At 36.0% G+C, this 16,439-nt stretch overlaps 1 protein-coding gene across 1 annotated transcript in view; it reads right to left on the bottom strand.

Moving 5' to 3' along the window:
- Positions 1 to 5,603: 5,603 nt before the first annotated feature.
- The window catches only part of ZDHHC15 (zinc finger DHHC-type palmitoyltransferase 15), a 133,022-nt gene continuing 122,186 nt past the window's right edge, over positions 5,604 to 16,439 (bottom strand). Inside the window, exon 12 of the mRNA XM_028482934.1 lies at positions 5,604 to 5,680. The gene's annotated coding sequence lies outside the window, so the exon portion shown is untranslated. The remainder of the gene's footprint in view (positions 5,681 to 16,439) is intronic.

Raw genomic sequence — 16,439 nt, forward strand, 5'->3', positions numbered from 1 at the left:
TTTTTTTTTTTTTGTCAACACCAACATTGTCAGGATCTGGGTCTAATATTGTGCTAATTTGCAAAGTTGATATAAATACTTCAGTTAAGATTTATGAGAAAAATTTCTTTTAAAACCATAAACATATTCAAATACTTTTAATAAAAGTTTGCTTAAAATGTACTTTTTACTATCATAAATTTTCCACCCCGTGAAAGTTTAAACAATGAAACATGCTACTGTGTGAGAATGAGTATTTTAACATTCAAAACTAAACTAACTTTTCAATGTCCCTACATTTGGTGAGAAAATTAATTTGTAAATTTTGTTGTTTATAACATGAAGAAAATACATGTCTATATCTTTACACATTCTTGTATGAACCATTTTATGTATATCTATAAATTAAAGCTTCCTTTTAAACATCTATGCCTTGAATTTCCTTAGTAACCTCTACTCAAATAAGATTCCTGTATAAAGGTCTCCTCTTTTATGCATTTTTAAAATCTAGAATCATCAGCTACCTTTGTTTCTGGTATTTGAATTTTTTACATTGTGTTTGTCATGCAAATTAAAGCTGTTTGTAGCTGATGCATTGGAATAAATGAAATGGGATTTTTCAACTGAGATGTTCTGAGGTCTTTACCTAGTCAAACTAAGTACTTTTTAAATAAGCTTAACTGGAATAAAAGACTTCTTTCTGGTTTGTGTTAAGTCTGACCTCTACAGGTTGGGCCTTTCCAAAGTGATTCTCCATTATTATTTAGTCATGGTCGGCAATTTTCTTCCAAACTTCAGCTTCCAGTGCTCTGCATTTTCAATGACTTCTGCCTTCTTGCTGGCTAATTCTGTCTGAAAATGATTTTTTTTGTGCAAATGAAGCATCTATTGAGGGGAAGCTTATCTGAGGCTTACTGAATAAGGGCCTCTCCAAATGTTTCTCTGAGGGTAAGATATAACTTAGGAGCAAGTGGACCACTGTAATCTTTTCTCAGCATCATTGTATTTTTTTTCAGGTAACATGCATCTGGAGAATAATAAACATAGTCTTCACTGTAAGAAAAAGGAAATCAGAGTTCATATCACCCTAAGACATATAAGTTTTCTTTTTCTTTTTACTTATCACAATAACAGAGGGAAAGGCAAAAGATGTGTGAGGCTGAGCAGACTGAACTTGATTAAGCGACATTAGACTAGTCAGCATTCTATCTAAAAGCCACTGCTGCTAATTTCCCAACTAATATCCATGTAGGAACATAAGAAACACTGAGCACAGGGATGGGGGGGGTGTTTGGAAGATGAGATGTTACAGAGGAGTCTACATACCACATACAAATTAACCTGGGAGTGAATAAACTCCACTATTATACCCATGAAATGAGAAGTATAGAAACTTCCATCAAGGTGGTCTGAAATTTTAGCCTTTGCCAACATTGTTTAACAGCTCCATAATATAGAAAAGAAATGAAAATTTATGCATATGCTTTTAATAAAGAACTTAGGAAGATAAAGCTGGTCAGTATTTGTGGGTATTTTTGTAGCAAGACACATGGTTTTAAGAATATTATATACAATTACTTTGAGCAGATTGGTGGAAAAAAGGATTTGTAGCAAATTGTCAACTTGAGCTTAACTGCTGAGGTCTCCAGTGCTTTTCTTTTTCTGGCTCTCCAGTGCATTTCATATATTACCAAGACCCAGTACAAGCTTTCCTGCTGCATCCCTTTGCTGATTTAGCCAGCAGGATGACAGCCATTATTCCTTAAATGCATCTTATCTTACTGTTTTTTTTCCCCTTTAACACCATTCCCTACTAAGAATCTATTTCCTGATATATTACATTCATGTCTAACTCAATCTGCTGATGGCCATATACCAGGCTGCTACGAAGAATACATTTAATAGTTTTGAACACTGTGTGGGACACAGCCCTAGCCCTTTTGGGGAAGTAAGCGGTCATGGGTTGCATGCTATTAGGTGCCATCCGTTCATTATTACATTACATAATACCTGCATGCAAAAGACTACAATTTAATATGGTGCATTATAGCTCTGGTTAAAGAAATGCACATGTACCATACCTCACAAACTATTTACTACTGATTGGATGGAACTCATGAATTTTCAAAGAACATGAGACTTGTGGAAAGGTCTAACAATCTTGTCACATGCCTTCTGTGATCTGATAGAGGCACAGAACATGTCTTTGGCACCAACTGAGTACCTTAGCTACTCTAGGAGCAGAAGTTTTAGAATGTATGAATGGAATATTCTTCAATTTCAGTGACTGCTGGACTTTTTTCCAAGAGGACAGAGACTCATTCCTTTAAAGTATTTGCTCCTGATGACCAGGCAGCCTGCTTTGGGGGCACTGTGTGTATGCACACATGAATAGATATATATGTGTGATGATATGTGAAAGGGATAGGCTTTGCATGACTGTTACATTCCTATGAATTTGGGCCATATTAAATTTCAGATGCATGTTACAATAATGTATATTCAATATTCTTATACCTGCTAGGATTGTGCTTAAATCTTCATTAATCTCAATGTCTACACTTTGTGCAACTTGGCATAAACATGAGGAAGCACATTCTTTTCTCTGTCAAAGACAATCCTGAGAGTGGGCTCTATGGGTGCCAGAGGACATAATGGCACTGGCTGATGCCACACAGTGTGAAATATATGTGTCACATGGGGCCAGAAGGGGAAAGAGGCACATATTACATTTCTATCACATAGAAAATAAGAATTGTATAAATTGCATACTTTCAGATTTTGGACAAAGTGAGACTCTTCTGAAATGTGGTCCTGCCCCAATTGCTCTGTGTTCTAAGCTGCTCCATGGTTATCCCAGTACTGGGAAGCCAAACCACTCTAACGGTGCACTGGACATGGCAACTGTGAGTTCTGTCCCAGACAGCTATGTGCTTTTGGAGGGTGCTTCATTTCTTTTGTCCTTAATTTTTCAGGTTGTACCATGGGGAAAATCACTTCTATTCCGCCTCTTTCCAAGGACATTGTTGGAATGAATGGAATAACATTAATAAGGTACTCTAAGTTCTTCAAGAACAAATCATCAATGAGAGCGTGGAAGAAAGAATGGAGCACACTGATTTGATTAGAAATACTGTTCTGGTTAAACTTTGCATTCCATTCCTGCAATGAAGGATATACAAGAGTACTGGGGAGTTACAAAGCACCTTTCACCTGTATGATCCTAACAATGAGTGTCTGTTTTGCAAATGGGGAAGATGGGTACCAAAGATTGGGGAATGAGATCCCACAGAGGTTATTGGACATGGCCCCAAGGAAAAGCAAGCAAAGGAGCCAGATCAGGGTATGCTAATTATCAAACAAATCTGTCTGTCTTCCTTATAGTCAACCAATTGGGGGGGGATGTCTAGGTACAGAAGTCAATACTCAATGACCTATAACGGGGAGAGTGTCAGAACTTATAAGCTATTGGAATAAAGGTTCAGAGATAGGAATAGGGTTTATTTCCCTAAGCCCCCAGGTAAAACCCTGATTTATTTGGCCTTTTGAAGACAGTGTAAGTCTGTAAGACATTAAACAATCAACTTTGCATTATAGCTTTCCTGAGCTTTACCCTTCCAGTGCTTTTTTGTAGTTCCCTGACACTGTCTTTTATGACATGATTTCTATGAGTGCTGAGTGCTGATACACTCTATTCATTAAATAAGTTCTTGATTCCTTCCTGACTTTGAATCATAGTTAGCGGCTATTCTGCCTAAACTCTTGGCAGAAGATGATGGATGGGAAAGATTGCTTTGAGGCCTACTGGCTGTGGAGTAAGCAACAGCCCTACTTTTAGGAAAGGTGCATTTCTATATGAATATAAGACAAGGCTTGTCAAACATAAGACCGTATGGATGATCAAATAAGCTTTCAAGATAAACCCAAACAAGAGAGTGTTTTAAAGGGAAAGAGGAAGGGGAAAAAAAATCTTCCCATCTGAACATACACGATTTCTTCATGAAACCCAGTGTGCATAGTCCTCTAGGCTGGTTCTTGGCATCTGAGTTTGAGAAACAGTCCCTGGCCCTAATAGATTTAGTCATGTCTAGTATCCTCTCAAATGAAATGCTGGCCACAATCACAATCCATTTAATTTATGCTGAAAGTCTTACCGTGACCAAAATTACCTAGAGGATTCAAATGAACAGGTCTTTCGTTGCTTTAAGTAGCTGAATTGCTCACATTCTCAGCTCTACTGGAATCTGAACACTGAATTGTTTGTGGCAGGCAATTCTTTTTTACTCAAAAAGGTTTTAGGGGGAATAATTTAGCAAAACTAACATCCCTCTAGGAGCTCAACAACTTGATACCAGTACGATGCCTCTAACTCACTGATCTCTGTAAGAGTTGGGACTTCTATTGTTAGCAGCTAGGCACTATGACACTGACTGAGAAATGAAAACCATCAATACTCTTAGGTATTATTATTATAGAGAAGCAGCATTAATGTCCATACTCATTGATTCAGGCACTAGGACTAAAATAAAGGCTTATTATAAATAAATTGGGAAATGGATGTAAACTATCTTAATGGCTGCACTACTACTGGAACTAAAAAAACAAAAAGAAAAGAAAAGAAAAAAGAGAAAGAATTGGCATAACACTATTAGGTTTTTCACTATCTGTACACTAATCCCTGTTGTGAAAAAAAATATCTTTAGTGCTAATCCTTAGACTAATTTCAACTGTGAAACTTCACCCTTATTAACGGTATCGTAATTAAACCTGAACATCATCCTTAAACCCCTTAACAAAGCTAATGGTCCATAACTTAGGCTTATAGTTTTTCTTTCATCATAAGAGTAATTCATAAAGGCTAAAATAAAGCTAGGTAACAGAGAAAAGAATAAACGTTATTGGAGAATTTTACCACAGTCTGGCATTAAAAGTCTTTAAAACACCAATCATTATGTTAAATAAAATGGAAATCTGATCTGATCTTCTCTCTTAGCTGTGGTGTTTTCAGGAATACCACACATCTATGACAGAGAACAGGTTTTACATAGTTGTTCAATTCCCAATCTGAGGACCTTGATCACAGTGTTGAATCTCCCTCTTGAATTTTAGGTACCTGATATAGGGAAGGTGTTCACAGCTCAGCAAATACTTAAATTGCTATTTAAAAAAATATGATTGAATAAAAACTTCAGATTTTTTTAAGCCTCAATTTTCACAACACCACAGAAGAATTTTGTGTAAATATGCTGCACATATGCATGCTTATAAATGCACATGTGTACAAGCAGCAAGCTAGTCTGATTCCCCTCAATAAAACAAAGACTCTATAGATATGATTAACAGTCTTTCTAGGGAAGTTAAAGACTCCAAGGAAGTCTTTTGAGTTCCCCTTTACCTGACAGGAGGAATGAAAAGAGCCTCTGGAAAGATAAATATATTACATTTAGGCTTTCACAGATGGGGAGAGGGGAAATGAAAAAAAAAGCAGAGGAAGACTGGCTTGAATTAATTGCTACCAGATTGATGAGTTCAGCTAGTAAATTAAATAACCTGTAAAGTCCTGAAACATCTATCTGCACAGCAAGTATTTGACGGGATGCTTTCAAATTGTGAAGCTTCCAGTCTGCCATGGTGACTTATTTTGAAGATTAGAATGGTTCCCAACACTGAACTCTGTAAGCTTCATTGGAGATAGAGGGTCCTGGGAATGAAAAAAAGAAATTCACAAGTGAGCTAAACTACTGTAAATATCCACATGGTAACATCCATTGACAATAATATGCAACTGTTATATATTTTTGAAGAGTATGGGTCAGCATTGAAAAATATTAAGTGAAAAAAGCAGGATGCAAAATTATATATACAATGTTATACTTATTTTTAACCCAGAATCATTATCTGGAACAAAGACCAATGAAATACACTAAGTTGTTGAAATTGGTGGATTCATGGGTAATTTATTTTCATTTTCTCTACATTCTACTTGTATTTTCCACATTTCCTGTAGTACATATACATAATAATTTGATAATGCAAAAATATTTATTTCTGAAATTCACAAGAAATAACATAAGCTTTGAAATTGGGCAATTCTGAATTTGAATTCTAACTTTGTTATTTTCTATCTCTGTGATTCTGGACAAATTAGTTTCTTTATCTGTAAAACAGGCATAACAAAATCTAACTAAAACAGTATCTGGCTTATAGTAGGTACTCAAGCAGCTATTATTAGTATAAGCTTTCTGGAAAACAATTTGGCCATATATATTAATGGTCTTTTAAAAAGTTCATACAGGTAGTTTTGCTTCTAGGAGCCTATCATAGGAAAATGATTATAAATGAGGAAAAAGGTTTAAGTTCAATGATATTATTGGCAGCCTTACTCATAATAGTGAAAAACTGAATAAAATCTTAATGTTGGACAGCAGAGAATTGGTTAAATAAACAATAGCACCTTGATGTAATGGGAAATTACTTTCAGCATTAGTGAAAAAAGCAGAATTCAAAACTGAACACAATATGGTCTCAATGTTTAACAAATATATTCATATAAAATATGGATGGAATATAACAAAATGTTAACATGAGTTATCTTCAGGTCATGGGATTATAGGTGATTTAAATTTTCTTCATAGCTTTTTCTCTTTTCTTTTATGTTTAATATACTTTTAAAATTATTTCTAACTTTTCCTTTTGGCCATGCCGTGTGGCTTGCGGGATCTTAGTTCCCTGACCAGGGATTGAAACTGGGCTCATGGCAGTGAAAGTGTCGACTCCTAACCACTGGACCTCCAGGGAATTTCCTAAAGTATTTTTTTATTATAAAAGCAATTCATGTTCATCATAGAATAATTGGAAACTATAGAAAGGGATAAAGAAAAAAAATGACCTATAATCTCAGAGACTGTTTTCCACCCACCCCCTTTCTCATTCATTCATTTGACAAATATTTATTGAATACTTACCATGTGCCAGGCATTGTGCTAGAAGCTGGCACTAAAATGTGAACAAGACATAGTGACTGCTCTCAAGGAGCTTACAATCTAGTTTGGGCGACAGAAAAGTAAGTAGGCTATTACAACACAGAATAAAAGGGCTCTCATAATGTTATTATGGTGGCACCCAAAAGACATCAGTCAGTGATATACCCGAGTAAATGATGTGGAGGCTGAAACCTAGAGAATAAATACTATATAGCCAGCTGAAGGAGACTGGAATGGAGGAGGTGGGAGGTTGCTGAGGAAGCATCCCAATCATGGGAAGCATCAGTGGCATGTTTGAGGGGCTGAAAGAAGTTGAGGTGTGGCTCAAGTATAGAATGTGGGGATAGAACTGGTGGAGAGGAAGCTTCAGAGTTGAGAATCTGGAGAGATGAGCAGGGGTTGGATCATAAAAGGGCTTGTAAGCCATGTTAAGGAGTTCAGACTGTGCTGAAGCCAAAAAAGAGCCATTACACAGATTTAAGTTTTTCATCATTCTAGTTGCAATATGGAGAATGGACTGGAAGAGAGGCAAGATGGGAATCAGGAAAATCAGTTAAAAAGCTATTGCAGTAACACAGATGACAGACACATGGTCTGGGGTCATGGTAATCAGGCTAGAAAAAGTACACAGGTTCCAGAGATATTTAGGAAGTACAATCAACACACCTCAGTGAATAATTAGATGTGAGTGGGAGATGAAGAAGAAGGAACAAAACAGGAAATGGATTTTGGGGTGGGTGAAATTGAAAGGCACTTGGTTATTCAGGTCTGGAACTCAGGAAGGAGTTCTGGGCTGGAGAAACATATCCAGTAGTTATCAGCATACATATGCCCTTTAGCCAAGAAATGGGTAGATTCCCTAAGGAATGAGTAGACTTATGTGATGGTCAGGAGAAAACCTAGCAAAGTTTGGGAAGACACTGTCTTAAGAAGGAGATGTCTGATGGTAGGGGTGGGGGGAAGAAGGGTGTAGGAAGTTCCAGAGAAGCATGAGAGAAGGATTTTTTTTTAATTTTTAAATTTAAATGTAGTAAAATTAACTTTTGTTTGGTTTACAGTTCTTTGAGCTTTTACACATGGGTAGAATCTTGTAACCACCATCTCAGATACAATGTAGAACTTCCTCAGCCCCCTAAGCCAGGCAACCACCAATCTGTTTTCTATGTATTTTTGCCTTTTCCAAAATTTCATACAAATGGAATCATATAGCACATAGCCTTTAAAAAATATTTTTGTTTTTTTAAATTGAAGTATAGTTGACTTACAATATTATATTAGTTTCAGGTATACAACATAGTGATTTGATATTTTTATAGATTATGCACCATACAAAGGTTATTACAATATTATTGACTACATTCCCTGTGCTATGAACTGGGATTTTTTCACTTACAATAATGCATTTTAGGTTCATCTATGTTGCTATGAGTATCAATTGTTCAATACTTTTGATTGCTGAGTAGTATACTTTGTTTACTCTTTACCCATTGAAGGACATTTCTTTTGTTTTCCAGGTTTGGGCTAGTATAAAGAAAGCTGCTATAACCATTCATATACAAATTTTTGTGTGAACACAGGTTTTCATTTTCTAGGGGAAATATGCAGGAGTAGGATTACTGGGTCATATGGTAAGTCTATGTTTAACGTTATAAGAAACTTTATAAGGAACTGTCAAACTGTTTTTCAGAGTACCTGAGCTATTTTGCATTCCCACAAGAAATGTATGAGAATTCCAATTGTTCTGCATCCTTATCAGCACTTGGAATTATCCCTAGGTTAAAAAAAAAAATTACCCATTCCAGTATGGGTATAAAGGAATGTTCTTGTGGTTTTAATTTGCATTTTCCTAATGGCTAGTGATATTGAGCAGCTTTCCTTCCCCCCGCCTCCTCAATGGATATCTATATTTTATTTATTTTTTTTCTTTTTAAAAAAATTTGTTTATTTATTTTTTGGCTGCGTTGGGTCTTCGTTGCTGTGTGTGGGCTTTCTCTAGTTGCGGCAAGCAGGGGCTACTCTTCGTTCTGGTGCATGGCCTTCTCATTGTGGTGGCTTCTCTTGTTGCGGAGCACAGGCTCTAGGCACGTGGGCTTCAGTAGTTATGACGTACGAACTTCAGTGGTTGTGGCGCGCACGTGTGCGGGCTTTCAGTAGTTGTGGCTCGCGGGCTCTAGAGTGCAGGTTCAGTAGTTGTGGTGCAAGGGCTTTGTTGCTCCACGGCATGTGGGATCTTCCCAGACCAGGGCTCGAACTCATGTCCCCTGCATTGGCAGGCAGACTCTTAACCACTGCACCACCAGGGAAGTCCCATAGATATCTGTTTGTTAAAAGTAACTCCACTGCCATACTACCAATTTTCAAATGTGAATGACTATGTTTTAACAAAGACTTTTGGCAATAATTTCATAGAATATTCACAATCAATTTTAATTTATTTTAATTGAAGTATAGTTGATGTACAACATTATGTTAGCTTCAAGTGTACTACATGGTGATCTGACATTTGCATACATTATGAAATTATCACCCTGATAAGTCTAGTAACCATCTGTCTCCATACAAAGTTATTACAATATTATTGAACATATTCATATTTAAGGCCAGCGTTTATTGATTTTGTGTGGATGATCTGTCTATTGATGTAAGTGGGGTGGTAAATTTCCCTACAATTATTGCATTACTGTCAAGTTCTCCTTTATGTTTGTTAATATTTGCTTTATGTATTTAGGTGCTACTATGTTGAGTACATATATATTTATGATTGGTATATCTCTTTGTTGGATTGATCCCTTTATCATTATGTGATGTCCTTTTTTGTCTCTTGTAACACTCTTACACTCTTTGTTTTAAAATCTATTTTGTCTGATGCAAGTACTGCTACCCCAGCTTTCTTTTAGCCACCATTTTCATGGAATACATTTTTCCATCTCCTTACTTTCAGTCTGTGTGTGGCTTTAGATCTGAAGTTGAGTCTCTTGTAGGGAGCATATGTATGGGTCTTGCTTTTTAATCCATTCAGCCACTCTGTCTTTAGATTTACTCCATCTACATTTAAAGTAATTATTGATAGGTATTACTTATTGCCATTTTGTTAACTGGTTTTGGGTTGGTTTTGTAGTTCTTTTTGTTGTTGTTCCCTCCTTCTTTTGCTGTCTTCCCTTATAATTTAATGACTACCTTTAGCGTTTCTCTTTTTTGTGTATGTATCTATTATATGGTTTTGGTTTGTAGTTGCCATGAGGTACATATATAACAACCTCTCTATATATATGTGATTATTTTAAGTTGATGATCTCTTAAGTTCAAGTGCATTCTAACCATCTTACATTTCTACTCCTCCCCACCCTCAGTGTTTATTGTTTTTGGCATCATATTTTACATCTTTTTGTTTTGTGTATCCCATAACTACTTATTGTGGATATAGATGATTTTACTGCTTTTGTCTTTTAACCTTCCTACTAGATTTATAAGTGGTTATTCTACTACCTTTACTGCATGTTTGCCTTTACCAGTGAGATTTTTCTTTTCATAATTTTCATATTTCTAGTTGTGGCCTTTTTTGCTTAGAGAAGTGTCTTTAACATTTCTTGTTAAGCTGGTTTAGTGGTGCTGAACTCTTTTTGCTTTTGCTTTGTAAAACTCTTTATCACTTCTTCAAATCTGAATGAGAACTTTGCAGGGTAGAGTAGTCTTAGTTGTAACTTTTTTCCTTTCATCACTTCCAGTATATTGTGCCAATCCCTTTTGCCCTGCAGAGTTTCTGCTGAAAAGTCAGATGGTAGCTTTATGGGAGTGCCCTTGTACATAACATGTTGCTTTTCTGTTGCTGCTTTTAAGATTCTCGTTTTATTTTAATTTTGCCATTTAGATATAATGTGTCTTGGTGTGTGCACCTCTTTGTGTTCATCTTGTTTGGGACCCTCTGTGCTTCCTGAATCTGGATGTCTTTTCCTTTCCCAGGTTAGGGAAGTTTTCAGCTATTATTTCTTCAAATAAGTTCTCTAACCCTTTATCTCTATCTCTTCTTTCTGTGATCCCTATAATGAGAATGTAGTATGCTGATGTTGTCTCAGAGGTCTCTTAAACGATCCTCATTTTTTTAAAAGCTCTTTTTTTCTTTTTCTTGTTCAGCTTGGGTGATTTCCACTATGCTGTGTCATCTAGATCTCTGATCCATTCCTCTGTGTCATCTAATCTATTGTTGACTCCTTCTAGTGTTTTTTATTTCAGTTATTGTATTCTTCAACTGTATTTGATTCTTCTTTACATTTTCTAATCCTTTGTTGAAATTTTCACTGTGTTCATCCATTCTCTTGAGTTTGTTAAACATCTTTATTATGATTACCTTGAACTCTTTATCATGTAGATTGCTTATCTCTATTTCATTTCATTTAGTTCTTCTTCTGGGGTTTTATCTTGTTCCTTTGTCCTCTGTCACTTCATTTTGCCTAATTTGCTGTTTTTATTTCTATGTATTTGGTAGTTTGGTTATGTTTCCCGATCTTGGAGAAGTGACCTTATGTAGGATACGTCCTATGGGGCCCAGTAGCATGCTTCCCTCAGGTCACCAGTGCTATATGCTCTAGGGGCTGCATGTGCCATTCTGTTGTGTCAGGGCTAACTACTGGGGGTGTGTTGGCGGGTAGGTCTTGATCCCAGTCTGGTTGGCTGTGAGGCCATGCCATGTGCAGTAGCTGTGGGCCCACGGAAGTGTGGGATAGGCTTCCTACATGGTTGGCTGTGTGGCCCAGAGGGGTTTGGAGCTGCTGCCAGCCTGCTGGTAGGTGGGGCTGAGTCCCCAGTGCTAACAGGCTGGTAGAAGGATTCCAAAATGGTGCTTGCCAGTGCTGGTATTATCACGATAGAATGAGGTCCCCAATGGCTGCTGCCACTGTCTCCATTCCTCAGGTGAGTAGCAGTTGCCCCCCTGTCTCTAGAGGAGTCTCTCCAAAATCAACAAGTGGGTCTGACCCAGGCTCCTTTCAAACTACTGCCTCTGCCCTGGGACTTGGAACATGTGCGATTTTGCATGTGCCCTTTAAGAGCAGAGTCTGTTTCTTACAGCCTTCCAGCTCTCTCAACCTAAGCCCTGATAGTTTTCAATGTCAGATGTTCTGGGAGCCTGTCTTCCCAGTGCAGGATGCCCAGGCTGGGGAGCCTGACATGGGAGTCAGACCCCTTGCTCCTTGGGGAGAATCTCTATGACTGTGATATTACTCCCATTTGTGGTCGCTGACCTGGGGGTGTGGATTCTGACTATACTGCATCTCTGCCCCTCCTACCCATCTCATTGTGGTTCCTTCTTTATGTCTTTAGTTATAGGAAATCTTTTCTGCTAGGCTTCAGGTCTTTCTCATAGATAGCTGCTCTGTAAGTAGTTGTAATTTTGGTGTGTCTATCGGAGGAGATAAGTTCAGGGTCTTCCTACTCTGCTATCTTGGCAACCCCATCAAGCATGTTTTCTTATGTTTATTTCCACTTCTTTGGTGAAGTATCCATTGAAAACTTTTGCCCATTACTTTATTGTGTTGGTTTCCTTACTTTTGAGATTTTAGAGCACTTTACATATTCTGGATACAAGTCCTTTATCAGATATGTGTTTTGCAAATATTTTCTCCCAGTCAGCGGCTTGTCTTTTTATTCTCTTAACAATGTTCTTCTCAGAGAATATATTTTTAATTTTGTTGAAGTCCAATTTGTAATTTTTTTTCTTTTATGTATATTACTTTTGATGTCATATCTAAGAACTATTTGCCTAACTCAAAGTGATAAACATTTTCTCCTATGTTTTCTTCTAAGATTTTTATAGTTTTACATTTTACATTTAGGTCTATGATCCATTTTGAGTTAAGTTTTGCATATGTTGTGAGGTGTAATAGTATAAGTATGTCCAATTATTCTATCACTGTTTGTTGAAGGTGTAATAGTATAGGTATGTCCAATTATTCTATCACTGTTTGTTGAAGACTGTATTTTCTCCATTGAATTACCATTGTATCTTTGTGTAAAAATCAGTTGGGAATCTTTATATGGGTCTATTTCTGTATTTTATTTTTTATTCTGTTCCATTGGCTTATGGGTCTGTCCTTTGGCTAATACCACACTGTCTTGACTACTGTAGCATTATAGTATGTCTTAAAATTGGACAGTTTGAGTCCTTCAGTTATGTATTTTCAGAATTGTTTTGGCTATTCTAGTTCCCTTACTTTTCCATTTAAATTTTAGTGTAAGCTTGTCTATCTCTACAAAATATTTGATTAAAATAAAAAATTTAATTAGGATTGTATTAAAGTTGTCTATCAATTTAGGGAGTATTGACATCTTACTTATACTGAGTCTTCTGACCCATAAGCATAGTATGTATCTCTGTTAATTTAGGTCTTCCATGGTTTTTTTCATCAGTGTTTTACAAGTTTCAGCATACAGATATTGTGTATGATTTGTTACATTTATATCTAGTTATTTAATTTTTTGAAGTTACTGTAAATTGTATTGTGTTTTTGATTTTGGTTTCCCAGTTGTGCATTGCTAGTGTATAGAAACATAATAGATGTTTGTGCATTGATCTTGTATGCTGTGAACTTGATAAACTCACTCATTAGTTCTAGGAGTTTTTGTAGATTCTTTGGATGATCTACGTGGACAATCATGACATCTGCAAATAGAGATAATTTTACTTCTTCTTTTACAATTAGAGTGACTTTTATCTCCTTTTTTAGCCCTATTTCATGTGTTAGGACTTTCATTATGATATGGGATAGGAGTGATATGAGAGACTATATGAAGTTGTGGTTAATAAAAGAAAAAACTACTGGTAAATAGTGAAGACTTAACAGGCCAGTTAAGGTTGGAGGCCACAAATGTGTAGTCTCAGTTGTGTTATTTCTAATCAGCTGCAATCAGTATTTATAATCAGTTGTGTTATTTTTGTAGTGGTTCTCAGCATCCTGAGTATAGAAATGGAGAAGGCAGACAGCTGGATTGAATCTGGAATTTGGATTTTTGCTGGCTAAAGCAATGGAGTTAGGGAGAAAAAAATATTGGCAAGAGAGATGTTGAAGTATTAAGGCTTGATAGAGAAGGAAGTAACCCATGTAAAAAAATTTTTACTTATATTTTTGGTATAATTCCTTTCAGTGTTTTTCTACATATGTAGATACATTTTAATACTTAAAAGTTTTTATTTAAATTAAAAATGTAATTTTATAATGTTTTCAAGGTCCATCCCATGTTCTAGCATGTACTCTTTTGGTTACCAAATGACACTCCACTGTATGGATATACCACATTTTATTTATCTACTTATCAGTAGGTGGATATTAGTGATGTTTCCACTTTTTGGCTATTATGAATAATGCTGCTGTGAACATTTATGCAGTAGTTTTTGTTTGGACATATGTTTTCATTTCTCTTGGTTATATACCAAGGAGTGGAATTGCTGGGGCATATAGTAATTTTATGTTTAACATATTGAAGGACTTCCAAACTGTTTCCAAAGTGATTGCACCATTCTACACTGCCACCAGACATGTATGAGGATCCCGATTTCTTTACATCCTCACTAACACTTGTTATCTGTCTTCTGGATTATAGCCATCCTAGTGGAAATTAAATGGTATCTTATGGTTTTGATTTGTATTCCTTAATAGCTAATGATGTTAAGCATTTTTCATGTGCTTATTGATCATTTGTATATGGAGAAATGTCTATTAAAATCCTTTGCTATTAAAAAAGTTGTATTATCTATTCATTTATAGAATTGTAAGAGTTCTTTATATATTCTGCATACAAGCCTCCTATCAAATATTTGATTTACAAATGTTTTCTCCCGAAAGATCACATATCATATGCTTCCGTGGAATCATGGAATATATTGAAGTTCCAGAATAGGCAAATCTATAGAGACAGAAAGTAGAGTAGTGGTTTCCTAGGGGTGGGAGTGGACGAATGGGGAGTGACTGTTAATGAGTATGGGGACCCTTTTTGGGGCAATAAAAATGTTCTAAAATTGATTGTGGTGATGGCTGTATGACTGTGAATATCGTAAAAACAACTGAATTGTATATTGTAAGTAATCAAATTACATGGTATGTGAATTATAGCTTAATAAAATTTTAGAATTAAATGCACTCATACAGCTTTTCCACATAATCTTATCAATTATTCTTCAAAATAATTACTTTAAACAGTACATAATAGTTCATCATAATGATTTAATAATTCATTTCACTATTCCTCTATTGTTAGATATTTAGTTTTGTTTCCAATTTTCTGGTACTATAATAAATTAAACATGAAAATTCATACAGTTCTCTGATTATTTCATTAAAATACATTCCTAAAATGGAGTTAACAGATAAAATTGCAAGGGCCATTTAAGGTTTTGATATATGTTATATATTTTGCCCGCAAAAAATTATCTGAGATTTTAACCTTATATCAGCAGCATATAAAAGCATGTGTTTCAACCTGTTCTTGCCAACGTTGTAAAAACTGGCTGCTTTAGTGGACAAAAATTGATATTTCTGGTTATTTTAATTTGCATTTCTTTCTAGTGAAGTTGAATAAGTTTAAACACTTTTCAGAAGAGAACAAAAATGTATAAAATATCTAATAATTTAGACATACATACTTCTTTTTTCTTTTTATCTTTTTTAAACATCTTTATTGGAGTATAATTGCTTTACACTGTTGTGTTAGTTTCTGCTGTATAACAAAGTGAATCAGCTATACGTACACTTATATCCCCATATCGCCTTTTTGTGTCTCCCTCCCATCCTCCCTATCCCACCTCTCTAGGTGGTCACAAAACACCGAGCTGATCTCCCCACGTGATGCAGCTGCTTTCCTCTAGCTATCTATTTTACATGTGGTAGTGTATATATGTCCATGCCACTCTCTCACTTCGTCCCACCTTACCCTTCCCCCTCCACGTGTCCTTGAGTCCATTCTCTACATCTGCGCCTTTATTCCTGTCCTGCTGCTAGGTTCTTCAGAACCATTTTTTTTTTAGATTCCATATATATGTGTTAGCATATGGTAATTATTTTTCTCTTTCTGACTTACTTCACTCTGCATGACAGATTCTAGGTCCATCCATCTCAGTACAAATAACTTAATTTCGTTTCTTTCTATGGCTGAGTAAAATTCCATTGTATATATGTGCCACATCTTCTTTATCCATTCATCTGTTGATGGACACTTAGGTTGCTTCCATGTCCTGGCTATTGCAAATAGTGCTGCAATGAGCATTGTGGTACGTGACTCTTTTTGAGTTATGGTTTTCTCAGGGTATATGCCCAGTAGTGGGATTGCTAGGTCATATGTTAATTGTATTTTTAGTTTTTTAAGTAACCTCCATACTGTTCTCCATAGTGGCTGTATCAATTTACATTCCCACCAACAGTATAGGAGAGTTCCCTTTTCTCCACACCCTCTCCAGCATTTATTCTTTGTAGATTTTTTGATGATGGCCAT

The sequence above is a fragment of the Physeter macrocephalus genome, chromosome 21 (genome assembly GCF_002837175.3).
Source record: "Physeter macrocephalus isolate SW-GA chromosome 21, ASM283717v5, whole genome shotgun sequence".
NCBI classification, from domain to species: domain Eukaryota; kingdom Metazoa; phylum Chordata; class Mammalia; order Artiodactyla; family Physeteridae; genus Physeter; species Physeter macrocephalus.